This window comes from Vombatus ursinus, unplaced genomic scaffold (assembly GCF_900497805.2).
Source record: "Vombatus ursinus unplaced genomic scaffold, bare-nosed wombat genome assembly UNPS02014786.1, whole genome shotgun sequence".
In the NCBI taxonomy this organism is placed as follows: Eukaryota; Metazoa; Chordata; class Mammalia; order Diprotodontia; family Vombatidae; genus Vombatus; species Vombatus ursinus.
This window is the reverse complement of record NW_020954564.1, coordinates 13,210,110-13,235,289: the sequence shown is the minus strand read 5'-3', so window position 1 is coordinate 13,235,289 and position 25,180 is coordinate 13,210,110. Positions and strand designations below refer to the sequence as shown.

The 25,180-nt window shown below is 37.2% G+C and overlaps 1 protein-coding gene across 3 annotated transcripts in view; it reads left to right on the top strand.

Annotated features, from left to right (window-relative positions):
• The window catches only part of LOC114047020 (DENN domain-containing protein 1A-like), a 702,955-nt gene that overhangs the window by 47,837 nt on the left and 629,938 nt on the right, over positions 1-25,180 (top strand). The gene's annotated exons all lie outside the window — the stretch shown is intronic.

The window sequence follows — 25,180 nt, the reverse complement described above, 5'->3', positions numbered from 1 at the left end:
CACACAACAGGACTGTCACCTCCCTTGTTCAAGACATAAAGTCTCAGTGCCACTTTGGATAGCATTACCTTTTTTTTTTTTAAAGCTTCCATGTCACCCTTTTGATTCTTATTAAGGTTGCAGTTCACTAAAACTTTCAGTTTTTATTTTTCTTTTGGTCACTGGAAAAAAAAAACCTGAAAGTTTTAGTAACCAGCCAAGTGAGGCATCAAACCATCATACGATCATAGCTTTAGAGCCACAGTGAACCTAAGAGGTATTCAGTCCCCTCATTTTACTGATAAGCAAAGTGAGGCCAGGGAGGTTAAGTGATTTGCTCAAGGTAAATAAGGTAGTAAGCAACAAAGCGAGTATTGAAACCCAGATCTTTGACTCCACATCCTGCCCTCCTTTCATAATATTAAACTGTTGTTTAGTCATACTTTTTCTATACTTCTGAATTTTATTTATTTGAACTTGTGTAGAGCTCGATATTTATTCCTCTTAAACTTCATCTTCTTAGATTGGCTTATTGCTCCTGCAAGTTACGATTTTTGGACTGACTCTCATCTGATATGATTAACTTCCCTTTCTAACTTGTGCCTCTGTGTGTTTTGGTGTAACGGAAACAGTGCAAGAAGAAGGAGACCTTGGTCCTGGCCCTGCTACTTCTTAGCCATATGACTGTGGCCAAGTCACTTTATACCTCTGAGCCTCAGTTTCCTCAATTACATAATGGACCTAATAATAGCTCACAGTTATATAGTGCTTTAAGGTTTGTAAGGTTTCTTGCAGCATTATTGTGAGGTAGGTAGAGTAAGTTTTATCATCCTGTTTCTCACAGAGGGAAATTGAGACTTTAAGAGGTAGAATGACTTACCTCAAGGTCACAGCTAAAAAAAGTATTAGAGTCAGGATTCGATTTCAGGTTTCCTGGCTCCAAAGTCCAGAGTGCTTTCTGTGATAATAATATTTTCGATTTTTGCATTTGAGGAAAAATTGCAATCAGTGCAAATTTCAGATGTTATATTTTGGACTTCTTTGAGGATGGTTGTTTATTAAAAATTATTTCTGTAAGCTCTACATCAACTCTGTGATAAGTCTTGGCATTATGCAACTTCAAGAGTCATTTTGGTAATTAACAAATTCCAGAGTTTAGTTCAAATAGGGATTATCTCTTCTTTTTCTCTTCCCTCCCCTCCCCCAAAAAGATACCAGCTTGCTAACTAGAGGTACTGAATATTTTTTCCTATGGTAAACTCTTATTTATCTGACATGGTCTAGGAACTAGGTAGCCTGGTTAACTATAAATTATTATACATGAATTACCAGATTTTTAAGAATTGGAGTATAGCAAAATATGGTTAATACCAAGATGGTCAGGGAAATCATGTTGCATAAACATCAGTTGAAGAAACTGGGGATATGTAATATTGACACTAGAAGACTTGAGGGGGAGAGCATGCTAACTGTCTTCAAATACCCGAAGGATTGTTGTACTGTAAAGAGAGACTTTGCTTGACTGTAGAAAGCAGAACTAGAACCAACAATAGTAGTTCACATTTACATCTATCACTTAAAGGTTTAGAACAGAGATTTTTAACCCAGGGACCACAGACATCCCCCCCCCCCACCAAGGTGCCACATGGATAGATTTAAGAGGCCCATGAACTTAGAGAAAAAAATTACATCTTTATCTTCACTCAGCTGTAACTGAAATGTAGTATTTCCTTTAATTATAAATATAGTCAGCAAGCACATTTTTCTGAGAAAGGATCCGTAGGCTTCCCCAGCCTGTTAAAGGGGCACATGATACAAAAAAGATTAAAAATCTTTGGTTTAGAAAGTGCTTTCATTATTATGACTGCAAAGGTAGGTGGTGCAAGTGTTTTTGTCTCCATCTGATAGATGAGAAATTCAGGCTCACAGAGGTAACAGGACTTACCCAGGGTCACAGCAGTTTAGTAAATATGAATAGGTTAATAGGATTTTGTGCTTGAAGGGATCCCTTGGTCACTGAATCTCAGAGATGGACAGGACCTCAGAGGTCCAACCTTAACAAGAATCCCTTTTGTCTCCTTCATACCTGACAACTGATCATCCACAAGAAATCCTTATATTAATTTCTTTGACAAGCTAGATAAACTCTCCCTTCATCCACATTTATAAAAAAAAATACACTCTAATTTGCATATGCATTTCTAGTTCCTGGGATTACATCTGTCTAAAAGATGTACTCCATTTTTTTAATCTTAATTGTCTAATTTAAAAGTTTTCCAGGATAGGCACCTGTAAAACATTTGTAAGATACTTCCAACCTCTTCTCACAGCCTTCTCTATTATTGTTAAGCACTAATACAATAATAATGCATCACAGTCCATGAATTCATAGTTTGGAAATCATTGCCTTGCATTTGTGAATGTGAATTTTTTTATGTTCCAAATTTCTGATTTCATTTATTTAGGTAATTCCTGGTGTGAAAACTCAGCTTGCTACCAAATGCACATATAACTATAATTTATTAGTTATAATAGTCTTAGAGTGTTGCCTGGGATTCAAATAGTAACCAACTTATGGTTGTATAACTAGTATATGTCAGAGGTAGGACTTTTATCCAGTTTTCCTCACTCCAAGAACAACATTCTTAAATATTACACCATGGAACGTGAATTATAGCAACATGGTTTAGCATTTGGGTTTCAATTTCTTCGTTTATAAAATGAAGGAAAACTCTCATTCTAGATCAGATGACCCTTCAGTTCTCTCCCCACCTGCTCCAGTATTATATATATATATAGGTTAGAGTCTAGTTTTCTGGACAGTGAAGACAGAAGCAGTGAGCACTGAAATCTTGCTTCCAAGGTTAAATGCATCTAGTGCATTGAATGTGTTGGCCTTTGCACTGGATCTGAATACTGGCCCTGCAAATCACTTCACCTCTCTGACCTTCATTTTCCTTATTTGTAAATGTATGAAAATGATGGTAATAGTAATTGGAACGTATTATCTGTCCTGGCTATCTCCAGATCTTTCTGCCTGCCCTTTGGCCATCATCTTCATCTCCTTCTCACCAGAACCTTGTATTTTGCCCCAGGGAAGTTGGGTTCTAATAAGTGACTTTTCATCTTGTTTTGTCCCATACCACACTGCAACCCTCTTGATACTATGTTGGCTGCAATACAGCCCTCATCCTTCTCTTCTTTTCATCAGAACTTGGTAGCTCTCATTTCTCTTTCCAGCTCTCCTTATGCTTTGTCCCCCTCATTAGAATGTAAGTTCCTGTTTTGCCTACTGGTATTTATATCCACAGTGCTTAGGGCAGTACCTGGCACATAATAAGACCTTAATGAATGCTTTTTTTCATCTGCCTGTCCCCTCAAATCTATCACTTTTCCTACCTTACCTATTTCCATAGAGTATATTGCCATCTTTCCAGTTGTTCATGTTTGCATCTTTGGAGTCATCCTTAAGTTTTCCCTCTCTCTCAACCAGTTGCCAAATCATGTCAATTTTGCTTCCACAAGGGGAAGGGAAAGGAGGAAAAAGGAAGGGAATCAGCATTTATATAGCACCTACTATGTGCCAGACACTATGCTAAATGTTTTACAAATATTTTCTCATTTGATCTGCACAATATCTCTTGCATCCATTCTCTTTATTCTACTCCCATGGCCATCACTTTAGTTTAGGCCCTCTATGTCACCACTGCTTGCTTGGACTATTGGAATAATTCTTAATTGATATCTTTGCCACAAGTTACCTTCCATTTTTAGTCCATTTTCCGCAAAGATGCCAAATTGATATTCTTAAAACATAGGTCTGACTATGTCATGCCTCTCTTTAAGAAACTGTAATGCTTCCTTGTTGCATCTGAGATAAAATACAAATCTCTCTGGCATTTGAAGTCCCTTACAGCCTAGCTCTCACCTATATTCCAGACTTATTTCATATTATTCTCCTTTATATACTCTTTAATTTCTAGCCATATTAGTTTACCTGCTGTTCCTTATACCTGACGTTCTATCTCCTGTCCTTCTACTTGGAATGCATTCCCTCTTCAACTTCCCCTTTTGGAATTTGTAGTACTCCTTGCAGATTCACTGATTTCAAGAACTGGAAGGGACCTCAGTGGCCATCTCAGCCAACCCATTCACAAAAGTATTCTCCACTCTGACAAATATTTCTAGTCTCTGTTAGACCACCACTTCTCAAGGTAGTCAGTTCCATTTTCTAGTAACTCCAGTTATAAACATATGAAGCCTGAATTGTCTTCTTTGCAATTGGGACCAAACAGAACAAGTCTAATCCCTCCTGTAAATGTCAATTCTTCAGATACTTGTAGACAACTATCATGCCCTCTGAATATTCTCAACTCCTGGCTAAACATTCCCAGTTCATCATCTTCATGTGATGTGAACTCAATGTGCTTCACCATCCTGATTGCCTTCTTCTGGGGCATAAAGGTCAGCACAAATCTCCCCTACTCTGTGAGGCTTATTCTGATTCTGCCTAGCTTTTTAACAACTCCCACCCCATTTCTTTGTATATATTTTGTATTTGCTCATCCATGTTCATATTTGTGTGTCCTTTCTGAGTCTCTCCCCTCCCCCTATGGTTTGTTTTGTTTTGATTTTTATCTTTATATCCTCAGAACCTGTTTAGCACAGTGTTTGGCAAATAGTAGGTACTTAATAAATGCTTGTTGAATGAATAAATAATTATCATCTGTGCTCTATTCCTGACTAGTGGGGACAGGTCCTTGAATAGTTAGTTCCTTTATATAACCCCTTTGATTTACAGAGTTTTCCTTACAACATCCCTGTTATTCCCCATTATATGGATGAGGAAACCAAACCTTCCAGTGATAAATGACTTGTCCACAGTCCTACACAGCAAAGGATATATGGTGTTTTGTAGTCTGCTTGGAGGAGTGGAGTTCCAGGCAAAAAGCACATTTGGTCAATCTTTTGTAACTTCAGAATCTTAGGATGTTAGCACTGAAAGGGATCTTCAGGAGATTTTCTTTGTTGCAAAATGTGTCAAAAGATATTTCCCCCCAAGGATCTTGTCTTTCAGCAATTCGTGAAGGCAGAATAAATTTTCACTTTGTGCTCAGGGAAGATGGTAAGTAACATGATTCTGTTCAACCATAATTTTTTAAAAATTCAAGTTAGAAACGTAAATGTGAAAGCAGAGGCAAAGTTGTCAGGGTCTTAGAATTTAACAAGTGTTCGAAGGATTAGCAAAGGAAATGTAGTTTATGCCACTGCTTTTATGACAAAGAATTTAAAAGGTTTTACTCTAAGCCTCACCATGTGTTTCTTCCTTTTCTCCAAAACATACCACTAAATTGAAAAGAGAGATGAATCTCTTAGAGGGAAACTATTAACTCTGAGGGAGTTTATCTTTGTTTGAAAGAAAGCAGTTCATTTACATTTGAATGGGCCCTGAATGTAGCATGTAGCCCTAATCTGGTTCCTACTAGAAGTTGGTAAGTAGTTTAAGTACTTCCTACTTTTATGTTCTGGCTGGTGTAGTACCATCCCTATTTTCTCTGGAGGTCCTAAATTTTATACCTCAAAGTAAGCAAACTGCTGCCCTATTTAACTCATAAGTTGTTGTGAGGCTCAAATGAGATCATGTGTGAAAGCATTTTGAATAATATAAACTACTATTCAGCCTAGTACTGGAAAAAGTACTAGTTTGGGAGTCTTGGGATTGGGATTGGGGGAAATCCTGGCCACTTCTGAACAATGTAACCTGGGGTAATTAATTTCCACTTTCTGGGCTCTAGTGTCTTTATTTGTTAAGTGAAGGAGTTAATAAACTAGATAATCTCTAAGGTTCTGTCCAGCTCTAGGATTTAAAATTTTTTATTATTTTTCTCTGCCAGAATTATCTGTTTATCTATCTATCTGTCTGTTTGCATATACATATCTATATAAATATAGCTCTCTCTCTCTTTGTCTCTCTTTCCTTTTGTGTCCAGATGATGTGAAAAGTATAGGACATCTTTCTCTGTTAACATCTTCCCTGTCTTTCAAATCACAGTTTAAATGCCACTCCTCCCTATAAAGGGAAGGGAATGAGAAGTATTTATATAGCTTCTACTATGTGCCATGTGTTTTGCTAAGTGCGTTACAAATATTATCTTATTTGATCCTCACAACAACCCTGTGAGGTAGGTGTTTTTAATCCCCATTTTATAGTTGAAGAAATGGAGGCAGACAGAGGTTAGTGATTTGTCCAAGGTCACACAGCTAGTAACTGTCTGAGGCAGGATTTGAATGCAATTCTTCCTGATTCCAGGCCCAACATGCTCTTTTCTATGCCACCTAGCTGTCCCTGGAGGTATACCCAATCCCTCTCCCTACCCTCCACCCTCAAGTTATCTCTCTTCATCTAATCTTACCATACTATGTAATCATCTTTTTCAGTTAAAATTTTAAAATTTCATTTTATTTGTGTGTCTGCGTTCAATTTCCCCTGTAAACTTCCAACTAGCTACTACTAGCTAGGCTTTCTATAGACTTTCAAGTTTGCAAAGGCTTTCCATTTATTATCTTTGATCCTCACAACCCTGTGACGTAGGTGCTATTATTATTTCCATTTTACAGATGAGGAAACTGAGACTGTGACACATTGAGGTGGGATTCAAACTCAGGTTTTCCTGATTCCAGGTCTGGTAGTCTGTCAACTTTGCCACCTAGCAGCTTCATGAGAGTATGCATTTTTTTCTCACTTGTATATTCCCCTGCATGGAGCACATTGTATTTATTTAATATAATATTTCTTTAATAAATGTTTGTTGAGTAAATGAATTTTTTTTGGCCTAGTGAAGGTAGGTTTAATCAATGTGGATAGAAATCTTTTCAAACAATAGTAAAAACCCCAAAATTGCTGCAAGATTTCATAAAGATAATCTTTTGCAAGAAGAAAAAGTTTTATTTCCTTTGGCAACATGGTTTAATGGAAAGAACACTGTATTTGTTGTTAAGAGTCCCCTGTTGGAATCTGGGCTCTTTCAGTTATTTTGTATGTGGTGAGAACTTGGGCAGGCTACTTGATTTTTCTGGTTGTGAATTTCGTCATTTATAAAATGATTGGACTATGTGATCCCTTCTAGCTCTAAGATGCTATGATAACTTCTGTGGATCCTGTCATAATCCTTATAATTTTACAACATCCCTGAATTGTAAATTGAAGCCTTATCTCTATAAAATAATAGAAGAATTAATGGAGATATTCAGTTTAGTTTTACTGCTAGCTTCTGTTGCTGGTGTTAACTTAATTCAGCAAACATTTACGAAGTTCTTGTTAAGTAAAGAGCATTTCTACTTTCATCGAGTTCATTTTAGTAAGATTTTACCTATACATTCTATCAGATCATAACTTGCTGTAAGTAGATTGATGGTACGTTAGCCTAAATAACATACTAGGAAAATTGCTCCTGATTGCAAGAGATACTCTTCTTCAATCATTAAACTAACATTTCCTATCTTAGATATTCATATGTTAAAAGCTGAGGCTCTCCCTCCAGTTGCTTTGGAAATAGTAATTGCTGAACAAATTACCTATTTGAATGAATTGGTAAAGTAGCTATCTTGCACTAGATTATCTGGGGTCGTGTCCAGGTTAACATCCTATGTTCTAAGGTTCTTTCCATCCCCCATGTTGTGTTCTTTGTTCTAACATATTCTCTAAGATCCTTTCTCTAGCTCTAAGATTCTGTGTTCTTTCTTACTTTAAGATGTTTTAAGGTCCTTACTAGCACTTACAGTTTGATTCCATAGCTTGGAAATTACTTATGTATCATTTGTATCAGGCACATTTGGGAAGGAAATTTTCATTGCTCTGTTTGTTTTAGATATTTATACTTGCAGCCCTTTTTAAAAAATGACTATAGACCCTCGCTTGCTTTGGCTGTCAGTGCATTGCTGTTGTTTAACCAGAAAGGGAGACTAGTTGTTAAAAAAATCTCACTCATGAGACTTTACAAGAAAACTCCTCTTTTGTAGATATCTATATACATACACACACACATATATATATACATATATATGTATATTTTAAAAGAGTTTGACATCTTCATCAAGTTCACAGTAGGCCTGCTTTGTTTGCTCTCTCTTGAATGGTTGATAAGATTTTTCTTCTATTGTCTTGTGCTACAAGAACAGATCTTTCCATGGCTGGGGTGGGTTTTTTGTAAATCCACAATATGGTCATTGTCTGGTGGTGAATAATTGTGGCTGCTTTTTGTACCAGCAGAACTAAGGCTTTGGCTGTGAACAGATTCCTTCTTAGCGTGAAAAGAGACTAATCCATGTAAATACAGGCCCAAAATAAAGCTTTACAGAAAAAGGGAAAGACTGCTAAGCAGGAGGCCATAGGTCAGCAATTTAACCTTTAACCTTACAAATAAGAAGCATGAAAGTTCCAGAATTGGTTTACAAAGGCGAGCTCCTGTGATCTGTCAGTTTTTCTTTTCAGAGGAGAACTGAGTGAGAGAGCTGACTGACAGCTAGTGCCTTTTAACTGCATGGTGAAATTAACAGCTTCATGGAAACCTTACTTTTTAGAGATGAAATTAAGGATTACCTTAACTTTGTTTTGTAAAAGCTTCTATTGAAACTTAAAAAAACCCCAAAAGATGAAATTTTCTTAAAATAAAAATCAATGAAGATGGCAGTGGAGGCTGGGTGATCATCTGTCAGAGATACTATAGAAAAGACTCCTGCATTGAGTGGGAGGACTTAGATTGGGAGGACTTCAAAAGTCCATTTAAATTCTCAAGCTTCCTTGATTGCTTAGCCCAGCATTCAAGGCCCTCAACAGTTGGCCTCCAGCCTACCCGACTAGCCTTCTGCCTCTTATTAAGCCAGACTGCCCTGAATATTCCATGTTTTTCTATCTTATCTTGTCTCTTCCCTCCCCTTGGATTTATTTGTTCAGGCATTCTTTCTCCTCTCAAACTTTTTGAAATCCTTGTCTGCTTTCCAGGCCCAATGTAGGTCTAGTTTTTCCTCCTCAGATTCTGTTGCAAAATTTGTCTGGCTATCTTTTTCGCTTCTATCAGATTCTGTCATATTATACTCATTTGTATACCTGCTACATCCCCTCATTAGATTGTAAGGGCAAAGACTGTGCCCTTGAAACTCTACCACTGAGCACAGGGCCTTATATAGGGTAGATATTCCATAAATTGGATCTTGGAGGATGGGTCTGGTCTCAGCAGGCCAAGATGGGAGTAAGGGCACGTTAGATGGTTTTCTAGTCTTAATATGAAACTTTTAAAATCCTAAATTATTAGTGAAACAAATGTTCTCTTGCAGAGGGCGTGGGTACAAATAGGGTAAGACTCATAATCAACTAATTTGGGGCTTCTATTAAATATTTAGTCCATTTTAAGAAATCTACATTTTTTTCTATATTTTATATCACAATATGCCACTAGAACCTTTCCCCAGGACCTTTTTGTGACACAGAAGAAATTGTGGGTTTTCAGAGTACAAGTTCTGTCAGATACTACCAAGTTGGAAAAGCTTTGAATAGATGCTGGTGCAAGGTTTTCTGTCTGTTATACAAGCACCAGTTTAGCTAAGGGTGGGGAGGGTTAGATATCAGGTGAAGCATTTTTTTGTGGTCATGGAGAGGCTGTGATCTGCCTTAGTGGAGGGAGCAGCCCTAAAGGGCCATACAATCATGGTTCCTTGCAATATTGAAGTAAATCCTATGATGATAATACCAGGGTTTAAAAAAAAAAAGCAAACAACTGATTAGTGTTAATTAGATGAACATGTTCAAAAGAATAGCTGAAATCTTTACCCTTGATGTAATAAGCAAACTAACATAAGGTTTGGAGTCAGTGGACCTACATTTAAGTTCTGTTTCTGCTCACCACCTGTGTGATGTTAGGCATGTTACTTAACCTCTCTGTTCTCAGTTTTCATATCTGTAAAATGAAGAGATTGAACTAGTTGACCTCTGATGTCACCATAGTTCTAAATCTGTGAAACTTTAAAACTATGATTTGAACAGAATTATTCTCCTGTCATGAGAAAGCAGAAAAAAAAAAGCTGGAACATTATTCAGACAATCAAGGGAAATTGTAGTTTCCCTTAGAACCTTCTACCCAGCCAAATTAGGAATAACATGAAGGTAGAAGTATGTTTTTGATTTCTAATAATATTTTTGAGCCTTTCTTTAGGAAAGAAAGCCTGACTTAGAGCCTTTGATTTCTCAATCAGCTCTGGAACAAGCTTCCACCTAGAAAGATTTTCCCTAGGAAGGTGTCCATTTGACTGCAAATCAAAAATAATCATTAAGATGAAGTTGTTGCTTTCTATTAGTGAAGATTCTTTTCCATACATCTATATATAATAGAACTCCTATAAATGAGCCTGTAGTAACTGACATTTATGTATAGTACTTCAAGGTTTGTAAAATATTTAACTTATATTATCTCATTTGATCCTAACAACAATCTTATATAGTAGGTGCTATTGCTTTGATTTTACAGATGAGGAAACTGAGGCTGATAGCGGTAAAGTGACTTGCCCAGTGTCTAGCTAGTAAGTATCAGAAGTCAAATTTGAACTCAGGTCGTCTGACTTTAAGTACAGTACTTATCCACTATGCCACCTAGAAGAGAAATCTAATTAAAGCCTAAGAACAGCCTAGAAATCTTTCTTCAGAAAAGTGATTGATATCTTTAGTACTTATAGCAACTATATCTCTTTTTCTTTTCCTCCTCCCAGACAGCACTCCTTTATTACATGGAATAAAAAAGAGAAAAAAAAAACCAAATGATTAAAACTAACCAACATATCAGAAAAGTGGCATTATATGCCTTCTGCCATACCCTTAATCCTCCACCTCTGCAGAAAAGCAGGGTCAGATACCCTCTTGTATTTCTTTGGAGTCAATCTTACTCATTATAAATTTCTAGTTATCAGTTTTGATTGTTTTCTTGTTATCATTTTTTCCATTTATATTTTTATCATGATTATGTTTATTGTTTTTCTGGTTTTGCTTAATTTCTTTTGCATTAGTTCATACAAATCTTCCCATGTTTCACCATCTTCATCATATTTATAATTTCTTAGGGCACAATCTTATTACATTATATTCATGTACCACAACTTGTTTAACCATTTCTCCAATAGATGGTCACCTATTTTGTTTCAAATTCTTTGATATTATAAAAAGAGATGCTATTAATATTGTGGTATATATGAGGTCTTCTTTGAATCCTGTGTTGGTTCTACCCAAAGAAACATCATGAAGTAGGTGAATAATCTTACAGAATGCTCCTCCCACTATTTGGTGCCTTTTCTTCACTTAGTTGCCCAGGAACCTCGTATTGCTCCATTACTCCTCCAAGGTTATCATTCTTAAGCCACTTTATGTAGGAACTAGAAATTATGCTAGAGGTGTTGAAAGGGATTAGATAGTGCTACCCTGACTCAGTTGATCACTGGACTCATATAACATACCTATGTATGATTTGGGAATGATGACTTTTCTCATCAAACATTTATTGTCAGCATTGTGCAGGGAAGATACAAAAAGAAAGAGAACGGTTTTTGCCTTCATGGGACTTACAGTTTAGTAGGGAAATTAAAATATGTGTGATGGGAATATGTCAGATTCACTGCCTTTACATTATTAATCTGTTCTGTTGATGGCCTGATTTTCCTAAGATTATTGGAATAAGTTACAAGCTTATATCCTCTTTGTGATAAAACCACAGAAACAAAAATATTAAAATTGGAAGGAACCTTAGCAATTGTCCATTCCAACTCATACCCAAAAAAGAATATCCATTATAACCTATCCAACAAACTGTCATCCAATCTCTTCCTGAAACCCAAGGGAGCCCTCCACCTTGCAAGGAAGCTCATTTCACTTAGGGATAATTCTGATCGCAAGTGACCTTTCTTGATGTCGGGCTTAAAGTTGCTTCTGCAGTTTCTCCCTGTTGCTTTTGGTCTTGCCCTCTGGGGCCAAAGCAAATCACTCTTCCACATCAGTCCTTCCAATACTTGAAGACAACTATCATATCCCCCCTGAGCCAAGCCAAACATCCCCACTTCCTTTGATCAGTTCTCACATAACATGCACTCAGGCCCTTCACCACCCTGGCTGCCCTCTTCTAACTAACATTTTCCAGCTTGGTATCCTTGCTAAAACGTGGCACCCAGAACCAACTGGCTTCAGGACTTTTCCATCTGGAAGTCTTATAGACATCTTAAATTCAACATCTCTATAAAATAGAACTCATTGTTTTTCCCCTTAAACTCACCAATCTTTCAAGCATAACTCATTCTCTTGAGGGCCTTACCATTCTGCCAGTTACTAAGATTTTAAACTTCATTATCATTTGTTATCTAATCTGAACTAGGCCTTCATTTCAGCGGGGTGGGCAGTCCTTTTCCTTAATCCTAATTGATTCACTATTGTTCCTATAACCAAGACTGTTCTAAGTCTCTTCTCTCCTCAGATCTTCCACTGTACTCCCCAACAGTTAAGGATCTCACCTCATTCTTTCACTTTGAGCTTCCTCTTCTTCCTTTCTCCTCATCTCACAATCCCTTGACCTCATCTCCCATTGTTTCTTCCTTGACTCCAGTCTCTGATGAAGATTTGGCCCTTTTCTTTACCAAGGTCAGCCCTCCTCTGTGTACCTTTGATACCATCCCTTCCTGTCTTCTCTGGCAGATTTTTACCCTCTCCTTTCAGTTAATCTCTCAATGTACTGGTCCCTTCCCTGCTTGCTATACATACATAAACCCAAATCTCTCCAAACCTCCCAAAACCTTCACTAGATTTCACCATCTCCATAAGCTTTTTGTCCTATATCCCTGCTTCTGTTTGCAGCCAAACTCCTTTAAAAAGCTATCTATGCTTTTTGCTTCTATTTCTCCTTTCACTTTCTTTTAAACCCTCTGCAATCTGGCTTCTACCCTATCCCTGAACTGAAATGAGTGTCCTGAAAGTCCCCAGTCATCTCGTTGCCAGATCTGATGGCTTTTTCTTAGTCCTGATCCTTCTTGACTTTTCTGCAGTATTGGACAGTATTGACTACCTTCTATTTCTGGGTGGATTTTCATGTTTCTCCTGTTTGGGTTTTCATGACATCACTCTCTTGGTTCACCTTCTATACGTTTGACTAGTGCTTTTCAGTCTTATTTGCTAGAACGTCATTCCATCCATGTAGCTTAATAGTAAAGATACAACACGGTTCTAGAGTCATCTCCATAGACTTCCTGACTCCCCTCATCAACATAGATGACTGGGAGCTGAGATCCATAGGAGATGATGAGGTCACCACATGAGATAGCTGTTATATATGTATATGTTGCCCTAATCTCTTTCCTGAGCACTGTCCCATATCACCAAATGCCTATAGCACATTTCAAACTGAATGTCTTATAGGACCTCAAACTCAGTATATCCAAAACAATTCATTATGTTTCTCTTAAAACCTATTCTGCATGTACAAAACTGAGTTAATATCTTTCCTCCCAAACATCTCTCTTCCAGTCTTCCCTGTTACTGTCCAGGATACCACCATCCTCCTAGGCAATAAGGCTCACAACCTAGGTGTCATCATCAAACCATATTCAATCTTTTTTCAGCCCTGTCCATTTCACCTTCTTAACATTTCTTGTATAGGTCTCTTTCTCTCCTCTCACACTGCTATCACCCTGATGCAAACATCCATCACTTATGCCTGGACTATTGCAATAGCTTGCTGGTTAGTCACCCTGCCTCAAGTGCCTCCCTACTCTGGTCTATCCTTCACTCAGGTGTCAAATTGACCTTCCTAAAGTTCAACTCTGACCCCTCCCTGTCCCCTCCCCCTATTCAATAAAATCCAGTCACTCCCTATGACCTTCAGGACCAAATATAAAATTCTTTAGCTTTTAAAACCCTTCATATCTTACCCCCTTCCTACTTTCCAGTCTTCTTTCATCTTATGTACTTTGTGATCTTTTGACACTGGTTTCCTTGCTATCCCACACATAAGAAGCTCTGTCTCTGTACTCCATGCATTTTCACTCACTATCCCCTGTTCTTGGAACACGCTCCCTTTTCATCTCTATCTACTGTATTCTCTACCTTCCATCAAGGCCCAGCTAAAATGCCACTTTTTACATGAAACCTTTCCCAATTCCCCTTGGTTCTAGTGCCTTGCTTCTATAGTTTACCTCTGAGTTGTCCTGTATCTATCTTTTTTGTATGTGGTTGTCTCCTCCATTAGACTGTGAACTCCTTGAGCAGGGATTGCCTTTTTCCTTTTTTGTATCTCCAATGAATATAGCAGAGTTCTTGACACATGGCCTAGGCTTGATAAATGTTAATTGACTGACTCTAACAAACTTCAGATTTATTTAATTCTACTGAAGATACCACTCTCATTCCACATATTACAACAACAAAAACAACAATAATAATTATTATAATAACTAAAGTTTATATAGTACTTTAAAGTTTGCAAGGGGCAGCTAGGTGGCGCAGTGGAAAGAATGCCTTGTGTGGCTGGAGTCAGGAAGACCTGAGTTCAAATCTGGCCTCAGACACTAGCTGTATGACCCTGGGCAAGTCACTTAACCCTGTTTACCTCAGTTTCCTCATTTGTAGAATGAGCCAGAGAAGGAAATGGCAAACCACTCCAGTATATTTGCCAAGAAAACCCAATGGACAGTATGGTCTATGAGGGTCACAAAAAGTTGGACACAACTGAACAACAAAAACAGTTTGCAAAGCACATTATATATATGTTATTTCATTCCCCCAACAACCCTGGGAGGTAGCTGTTATTATTACTCTCATTTTACAGATGAGGAAACTGAAGCAGATGTAGATTAAGTGACTTGCCTGGTATTACACAACTAGTCAATGTTTGAAGCAGAATTTGATCTCAGGTCTTCCTGACTCCACATCCATTGCCCTTATCTACTGCGCCACCTAGCTGCCATATCCAATCCGTTTCCAAGTCTTGATCTACTGTATATCTCCTCTCTACTCACATAGCCACCACCCTTGTTCAAATTCTCATTACCTCTCCTCTAGATTAATGTAGTGCTTTTTAATTGGTCTTCCTGCCTCAAGTCTCTTCCTACTCCAAGATCCATCATCTTCCACACAGCTGCCAAAGCAATTTCGCTAAATTGTAGGGCTGACCATTTCACCACTCTATACTATAGTAAACTATAAACTATAGTGGCTCCATGTTATCTTGAGGATCAAAAATAAACTCCTCTACTTGGCATTTAGCCAGATAGCCTGGCCCCAGCCTATCTTTCTTTCCTTCTTACACGTTGCTGTCCTGCACATCCACTATAGACTACCATCTTGCTGTTTCTTAATACATGTTTGTTGACTGACTGACATCACTCCATCTCCTGTGTCTGACTTTGTACTTTACTTCCTTCTCCCCTCCTCTCCTTTTCCCCTCTCCTCCTTTTTAAGTGTCCTTTGAGTCTCAACTTAAGTACCGCCTCCTTTAGGAGCTCTTTCCCAGTCCCCTTGCTGCCAGTGCCTCCCCCTAAGTTATCTTGTTTCTATGTGTATATATTTTGTAGATTCCTACATATGTACTTGTTGTCTTGTGTTAGAATGTAGACTTCTTTAAGTCAGGGACTCTTTCCCTTTCGTATTCTCATCACTTAGCGCAGTGCCTGTGCACATTTGTGGGTTGATCAGTTGGTCCTCTACTCTTTTCTTTCATCATTTCCAATCAGTTGCTAAATCTTATCAATCCTACCTCCATAACCTAAGATTATAGATTTAGAGTTATAAGGGATTTCACAGGTAATTTGTTCATGGTTACACAAATAGTAAATGATATGCCCAGTATTTGGATCTAGATGTAATGACTCTAAATCTGGTATTTTTCCCACTTAATTTCTCTTATAATTGTCTCTTTCCCTTCATTCATCTGATAACCACCCTAGTTCAGTCCCTTATCTCTTCTTGCGTGGGTTATTGCAATAAGGAACCAAATGAGGTACTGTTGGTGAAGAGTTATTAATTAACTTCAGGTAAAATAACACAAATTTTTGAATTACAGGCTCTTTATTTTTGTTAAGTAGTATAAAAAAGAAGTGAGCCAAAGAAGGTAAGGGAATTTTTTAATGTTAAAGTACACTAATTACAAACCAGAAGACCTGGGTTCTCGTCTCATTTCTGTCATGAATACACACAAAGCTGTATGGCCATTGGTAATTCAGTTCCTCTCTCTGGGTCTCAGTTTTCTCATCTATAAAAGGAGAAGGTTGAGTTCTAATTTCCAAGATCCTTACTGGTTCTTTATAACATTTTGTGTTTGTTGTCCTAACATTCTAGGTTCTAAGGTACGTATCTTCAAGCGCTAACATTTTATAGTTCTGTGATTCTAACTTCCACTATAGTGTTTAATCTGTTATCCATTTTCAGGAGGCAAATTAGGCTATTACGGTGCTAAGTATTATAAGATGATAAGATACAAACACTATAAAGTGATTGTTTGGGTCAAGAGATGTAACTAGGAGATCAAGCTTCAAGTAGAGCGAAACCTGTTAATTATATTCTGATTGCTTAAATCTATTGATTCATTTGTTTTTCTGTAGTTTTTAAAATAAAAACCATAATTCAGCAGAGACATTGGTTTATTTCCTTAATTTGGTTATGTGTATGTGTTTGTGAGAGGCAATGTAGTAGAAGATGTGAATATGCACTGTGTCAGAAACTCAATGTGCTTTTTAAGGGCTATGTCTGGGTCAGATATAGCTATAAAGGAGAAAGATCGATGAACCATTTCTGAGAGTGAATACATAGCTGTCATTACCTGCATCATTCTTTATAATTCATCTGCTTAATTCACACATTGACCTAAACAATTGCAGTCTCTTCTTACCCTGAGGAACAAAATTGCAGAATTTCAGTTAGAGGGGATTTTAGAGGTTAAGTATAACTTGCCTGAACAGTAATCCCCTCTGCAACATTCGTAGGATTATAGATTTACACATGGAAGGGACCTTAAAGGTCATTGAGTCCAACCCCCTATTTTTACAGAGGAAGGAACTGAGGCACAGGGAACTTAAATGGTTTGTCCAGGGTCACACAGCTAGTAAGTGTCTGAGGCAGGATTTGAACTCTAGTCTTCTTGACTTTTAAGTTCAGTGCTCTGTCCACAATGCTACCTGCCTGCCTCAATAAGTAGTCATTCAACCATTACCTGCGCATTCTCCGATGAGGGAAAGCCACTACCTCTCCAGGTAGCCTAGTCTATTTTGGATAGATCTAATTGTATGGAAGTTTTCCTTATTTACCCCCCTGAAACTTATGCCCACTGCTCCTAACTTTACTAGCTTACAGTTATATAATGTTAAATCTAGAAGGTGTCTTTGGAGGTAGACTGTCATAACTAGAAGGTACCTCAGAGAACATTTAGTAACCGTTCCTTCATCTAACAAATGTGGAAACTGCTGAGAATGGTGAAGCCAATTTCCCATAGAGTCACAAGATTAGTAAATAGCAGAGCTAAGACTAGGACTCAGGCCTCTTGACTCTGATTGTATTACTTTAAAAAATTATTCTTTGCTGATTTCTAATGGTTATATCAAGTCATATGAATCCTTACTTGTTCTTTTAGGTGAATGTTCTTTTTGTTAGTTGCTGGATTTTCATTAGTGTTTAGCTGTATGCCAAACCATTAGTCTTATTGCAATGCAATCCTAACAATATCAGAAAATGGCTCTTGAGCATGAAATACAGGGAGGAATGAGTCTATGATATAAGAATAGTCCTAATTGAATTAGGAATGGAAATAATGGTATTCATACTTGTTTCCATTAGTTTTCAAACCTGTGACCTCTGAAGCCAAATGCAGCACGTCCCCAAAGTCTTAGTGTAGTTTTAAGTTACCAAGACTTTTGGTATACTCTGTACAGTGTGCTTACCATTATATCATGGATAGAAAAAGAAACTTTGTGATGTGGTGGAAACAAGAGTTCAATTTAACAAACACATATCGGTATCTGCTATGTGCAAAGCCATGTGCTAGGGACTGGGGGGGAAATTCAAAGATGAAGTATTATAGTAGAAGGAGTGGTTTTGGAGTCAGATGTTGTGAGTTTGAACCCTGTCTTTTGCTTAGTACCTTTGTGACTTTGGACAAGTCAGTACCCTTGAGATTCAGTTTACTCATTTGAAAAATGTGGGGCATGGACTGATGATTTCAGTAGTCTCTTCCACCTCTAAATTCTTATCATACTATGAAAAAGTTCTGCCCTTTGAGTAGTTTATAATCTATTATAAACTGGGAAGAGAGCATGTATATAAGTAAGTATGATAGGAAGTAGAAAATGATAAGGGCAGGACAAGGTGGTATAAGAATATTGAGGAAGAATTATTCTTAGTGGGTCCAGAGGGAATAAGGGAAGGTTTCATGGAGGAGTTGGCCCTTGAGTTGTTCCTTGAAAAAGAGAAGATTTTCAATAGCTGGAAATATGGCGGAATGCATTTCAGGCATGGCTTAAAGTGAATGGAATTGGAAGAAAGTAGGATGATATCTGGAAATAGTTGGACTGAAATACAGAATTCATGAGGACTAAAACAAGATGAAGAAATGTAGGTTAGAGGTTCTTAAGTACCAGGCAAAGGAATTTGTATTTTATCCTAAAGATAACGGGAGCTCTGAAAGGTCTTTGATTAGGGGAGTGACATGATCAGACCTAGACACAAGGAAGATGGATTTAACAACTGTGTGAAGGAGGTAACATAGGGCAGAAAGACAGAAACAGAGAGATCAGTTATGAAGCTATTACAATAGTCCAAGTTAAGAGGTAATGAAGGACTGAATTAAAGTGGTAGCAATGTGGGAGAAAAGCAGTATGAGAGAGATTGTTGAGGTAGAATTGATAGAATTGAACACTTGTCAAAATGGGAGATTAGGTAAGAGAAGAACCATTGATAATCCTAAAGTTTTGAGCCTTGGTAACTGGGAGGTTATTGAGGCCATCAATATGGGCATTGAGGAAGTGGTAGATTTTGAGGGAAAGCTTTGATATTACTATTTCTGGGACCTTAGGCAATTTGTTAATAACTGAGGACAACTATGGGCAAGTCACTTTTCTTTTCTCAGCCTTCATTTCCACTTCTGTGGAAGTGAGAGGGTTATACTAGATCTTTAAGTCCCTTCCAGATCTTTTCTAATTTATTTTCTAATTTTCTGTGTTAAAGATTCCTTTCAGCTTGAATATTCTGTTTTTCAGAATCCCTTTCAATGCTAATATTCTTCTTTTCATTGTAACATTCGTGTCCTAAAGGATTAATATTCTATGTTCTTAAGTTCCTTTTAGGGCAGATCTTCTATGTTCTATGTCAAGAACTTTTTATGAAGCACTGACTGTGTATGAAGCTATATGATTAGCATGGCACGATGAATAGAGTAGTCAGGAAGATTGAGGCATGTTTATAAGCAGCGGAGGAGGGGGCTTAAAAAATGAGGAAATATTTAAGATGAGAGAAAGAAAGGGTATGTATGATAGAAGGGGTAAGCTCTTAGAAGAGACAAGATTGAATGATAATAAGACCATAGGTAGAAGGGTTGCCCTTGTTAGGGAGAAGGATCATTTCTCTCTCAGAGACTGGAGTAAAGGAAGAGAGAATGAAAGATAAGGTCAAGGTATAGAAGTTTTGAAGTACAAAGCAGTAGAAAAGAAGGAGTTTATGGCAGATGGCCTTGATTTTCTCAGTAAAGTTGGAAGTGAGGTTCTTTCTTGAGAGGGCAGTCAGAGAGGAAAGTGTGAGAGATTTGATGAGCAAAGAAGGGAATATTGAATTCCTTGGGGGTACTGGCCCTTAATAAAGTTAACCCTTCACAATCTTAGAGATCATTTAGTAAAATTCTCTCATTTTGCGTAAGAAAAAACAGATAACTAGAGAAGTGAAATGAATTGCCCAAGTTCATTTATCAGATTAGAGGCAGAACCCAAATTAAAACGTAGATCTTTTGACTTCTAGCTTAATTCAAAAGACAATTAATTCTAATACTATATAAAGTGTTTGTGATAATAAAAGAAGGAAGAAAACTACACATCAGTATCCCTGATGAACGTTGATATAAAATTTTTAAATAAAATAATAGCAAGTAGGTTAAAATATTGCATTATACATTATGACCAGGTTGCATTTATAATAGGATTGCTGGGTTGGTTCAGCATAAGGAAGACTACAACTATAATAATATACTAACAAAAAAATATGATTATATTAATAAATGCTGAAAAGGCTTTTGAAAAAATCTAACAACTTTTTTGTTAAAACTCTAGAAATCATTTGAATAAGTGGGCCTTTCCTTAATATAAGAAATAATATATATTAAAATCCAAAATCTAAGAATGTTTGTAATGAAGAAAAATTAGAGGTCTTTCCAATAAGATCAGGGGTAAGGTAAGGATGCCCATTATCTCTACTACTATTTAACAGTGCTTGAAATGCTAGCGACAGTGGTAAGGGAAGAAAATAATTGAGAGTATAGGCATAGGCAAAGAAAAAATATTATTGCTTTTTGCAGATGATATGATGGTATACTTAAGAGAACCTTGGGGAATCAACTAAAAATTAATTGAAAAAATTAATAACATCAACACAGTTACAGTATATAAAATAAATCCACATAAATCAGAAGCCTTCTTGTAATTACCAACAAGACCCAGCAGGAAGAGCTAGAAAGAGAAAATGCCTTCAGAACAACTATAGAAACTATAAAATATTTGGGAGTGTATCTACCAAGATTTGTATAGGAACTATATGAATCTAACTATAAAATTCTCTTTGCAGAAATAAAGACAGACCTAAATAATTGGAGAATCATTAATTGCTTATGTGTAGGTTGACCCAGTATAATAAAAATGATAATAGTACTTAATTTACTTAGTCAATGCTATACCAATCAAAATACCAAAGGAATATTTTTGTGGAGCAAGAAAAACTGAGATTCACATGGAGCAACAAAAGGTCAAGAATCTCAAGGGTAATTTAAAAAAGTGGGAAGGAAGGGGGTCTTTCAGTACTAGATTTCAAACTGAACTAAAAGCAGTAATCATTAAAACAGTTTCATATTGGTTATACAAGAGAGGACTCCCAGTTTAGTGCTGTTCCCAGTGTACATTATACTACTTCTGCTTTGCCTATTTGTTTGTTTTTTTGCTTTTTGGTGAGGCAGTTGGGGTTAAGTGACTTGCCCAGGGTCACACAGCTAGTAAGTGTCAAGTGTCTGAGGCCATATTTGAACTCAGGTCCTCCTGACTCCAAGGCCAGAGCTCTATCCACTGCGCCACCTAGCTGCCCCTTGCTTTGCTTATTTGGAATAAGACAGTGAGATAATCATTACTTAGATGTAGATGTTATTGTGTTTCTTTTGAAAATCCTAATGACATTGTGGCAATTCTGAAATAACATTTTGCTTGGTAATTCTTACCTGTGTTTTAAGGTAATGATTTGGTTTTACTCATTTCATTTTGTGCAGTCTAAGTTGTCTTTTAAAGGGTTGTGATTTTATCAATAGAAATGTAGCTGAAATAGAGCCCAAGTTTATTCTTAGTGGAGCATTGGACTGAAATTTCAAGTAGTAGAGTATCATTTAACATATCCAGGATTACTAACTTACTCTTGAGTAAAATAATTATAATATGGGCAGTAAAAATACATAGAGAAAATATTGTAGAAGCTTACACAATTACTTCATAAGACAAGTTGTACTTGTGTGTTATGTAATTCTGATCATTTGAATCAAGGCCTATATGCTCAGAACCTAGAAATGCTGTGCCTAATATTAGACTTGTACACTGACAGTAATCCAGAATGCATACAAAAGATAGATTGCATAGATATTAAACATAAATGTGCATAGAATGTTAAAATATAAAACATTAATCTGGAAGATACCTTAGCATTTCTCTTTACTTTTGATCTGGACCTGTGATTTAATAGCTAATATTGATATAGTGCTTTAGGTTTGCAAAATGCTTTATAAATATTATCTCATCTGATCCTCACAACAACTCTGGGAGATGGGTGCTATTTTTATTCCCATTTTACAGATGAGGAAGCTGACATAGATAGAGGTTATGTGACTTGCCCAGGGGTCACATAGCTAATAAGTATCTGAGACTGGATTGAAACTCAGGTCTTTTTCAATCAACCAACCAGTAAACATTTATTAAATGCCTACTGTATACCAGGCACTGTGCTAAGCATTGGGTATACAAGAGGAGGCAAAAAACAGTTCTTGCCCTCAAGAAGCTTACAGTCTAATGAGGGCGAAAATATGCAAACAACTATATACAAAGTGAGCTATATATAGGATAAATAAGAAATAATTAACAAAGAAAACACACTGGAATGAAAAGGGGTTGGGGAAGTTTTCCTGTAGAAGGTGGGATATTAGTTAGGACTTAAAAGGAAGACAGGGAGGTCAGTAATTGGAGCAGAGAAGGGATAGCATTCCAGGCATGGGGAATAGCCAGAGAAAATGCCCAGAGATGAGCAATAGAGCATTTTGTTGGTGGGACAGCCAGGAGGTCAGTGTCACAGGTTGAAGAGTATATGTTGAGGAGCAAGGTGTAAGAATACTGGAAGGGGCTAGATTATGAAAGGCTCTGAATGTCAAAGTATTTAGTATTTGTTCCTGGAGGCAAAAGGAAGGAAGTAAGAGTTTATTGAGTATGGAGGTAATATGATCTGACCTGCATTTTAGGAAAATTATTTAATTGATTGAATGGAGGATGGATTGGAGTAGGGAGAGACTTGAGGCAGGCAGATCCACCAACAGGCTATTGCAATAATCAAGGCATGAAGTGATGAGGGCCTGCACTGGAGTGTTGGCCATGTCAGAGGAGAGAAGGGGACATATAAGAAAGATGATACAAAGGTAAAATTAACAGGCCTTCACAATAGCTTAGATATGGGTGTGTGTGAGAGAGAGATACTGAGGAAGCTAGGGTGACTCCTATGCTGTGAGCCTGAGGAACTGGGAAGATAATATTGCCTTTTACAGTAATAGGGAAGGTAGGAGGTGGGGAGGGTTTAGGGGGAAAGATAATGAGTTCTGTTTTGGACATATTGAGTTCGAGGTGTCTGCAAGGCAGTTGGACGTGAGATTGGAGGTCAGCAGAGAGATTGGGATGGGTAAGATTGATTTGAGGATCATCAGCACAGTGATAGTAATTAAATCCATGGGAGCTGATGAGATTGCTAAGTGATGACATAGTATAGAAGGAAAAGAAATGAGGGCCTGAGACAGCATCCTGAGGAACACTTATGGTTAGAGAATGTGATCTGAAGGAGGATCTAGCAAAGGAGGAGTGGTCAAATATGTAGGAGGAGACCCAGGACAGAGTGGTGTCCCAAAAACCTGGAGAGAAGAGAGTATTAAGGAAGAGAAGGCACTCAACATTGTCAACAAGTGTAGAAAGGTCAAGGAAAATAAAAACTGAAAGAAGGCCATTGGATTTGGCAATTAAGAGATCAGTAATAACCCTGGAGAGCAGTTTTGGTGTAATGATGAGGTTAGAAGCCAGATTGTGAGAGGTTAAGAAGAGATTGAGGGCAGGTAGGTGGCATAGTAGATAGAGTGCTGGGCCTGGAAGTCAGGAAAACCTGAGTTCCAATCTGGCCCCAGACACTTACTAGCTGTGTGACCCATGGCAAGTCACTTAACCTTGTTTGCCTCAGTTTCCTCATCTGCAAAATGAGAAGAAAATGGCAAACTACTCCAGTATCTTTGCCAAGAAAACCCCAAATGGGGTCACAAAGAGTCAGACAAGAGTGAAACCACTGAACAATCAGCGCAAGAAAGTGACAGCAGAAAAAAATGGAGATATTTTATGTATGCTGCTTTCCGATTTAATTTACTACTTTAAGCGTTTGAGATTTCATCAGTGGGTACTTTCCTAACAACAAGGATCTAAGTGCCTTCTCATCTTAGAATCATAGAGTATTTGTGATTTACTGTGGCTGAAAGAATTTATCACTTGGTGGCCAAATTTCTGGTAATAAATCTCTCTTACTTAGCTAGTTCTTCCATAACATCTTTAGTCTGATCTTGAGTCCAATCTGGAGTTTGGGTTGGAACTGGCCAGAGCTTGTATTCTGCTGGATCAGCTTCAAGAATCCAGGGTCACCTTCTTGCCATGATGAGGCATCCGAGTAGGACTTCAGTGGATGCTTATTCCTGTTTATTTCATTAAAAAATTCTTAATGACCTCATTACAGTTTGGTTATAATTACCATATTTAAACTTTTGTGCATTTAAAAAAAAAGTTTAACCAGCCTTTTTTTTTGAAACTAAAAAAAAAATTAATGAGAAGAGACAAAGAGACATCAAAGAGGTGTTCCCTCTGATTGCAGTGTTAGAAGTTTTGCCTGAAAATAGGTTACATTTCTTCTGTTTTCAGCTGAATCCTCATTAGCTTTACATTTTAATGATGTCCAGAGCAAATTATGTCATTTATGGTCAGTGCCTTAAAGGGAAGCTTAAAGGGTACTTTAAAAATGTTTCTTCACTGGTAACAGTATTTACCCTAGTACTGTATTATAAGAATACTTTTTTAAAAATTCCCAAACCAACAAAATGTACACTGAATTTTTTTGTTCAACTGCTATTTAGGGGTCATATTTGTGATTTTATTGATTCAAGGAATCCCAATAAGGAAACTTCCTCATCTTGTAAAGATGGATAACTGTATAGCGATTTATAGTCTTTTAAAAAAATTTTTTTATTAATTTATTTTGATTTATCAACAATAACTTTCATAAGCTTTTGAGTTTTAAATTTTTCTCCACCTCCCTCCCCAAGATGACGGGCAATCTGATATAGGCTATACATATACATTCCTATTAAACATATTTTCATGTTAGTGTTGTTGTAAGTGAGAATTTGAACCAATAGGAGGAACCACAAGAAAGAGGAAGCAAAACACAACAGAAGAAAAAAAATAGTAAATCGTATGCCTTGATCTGCATTCAAACTCCATAGTTCTTCTTTGTGGATAGCATTTTCCATCATGAGGCCCTTGGAGATGTCTTAGATCCTTGTATTGCTGAGAAGGGTTAAGTCTATCAATATTAGTCATTGCACAGCGTGGCTGTTACTGTGTACAGATCCTAAGATTTGAGTTGGAAGGGATTGTGGAGATCATCTAACCT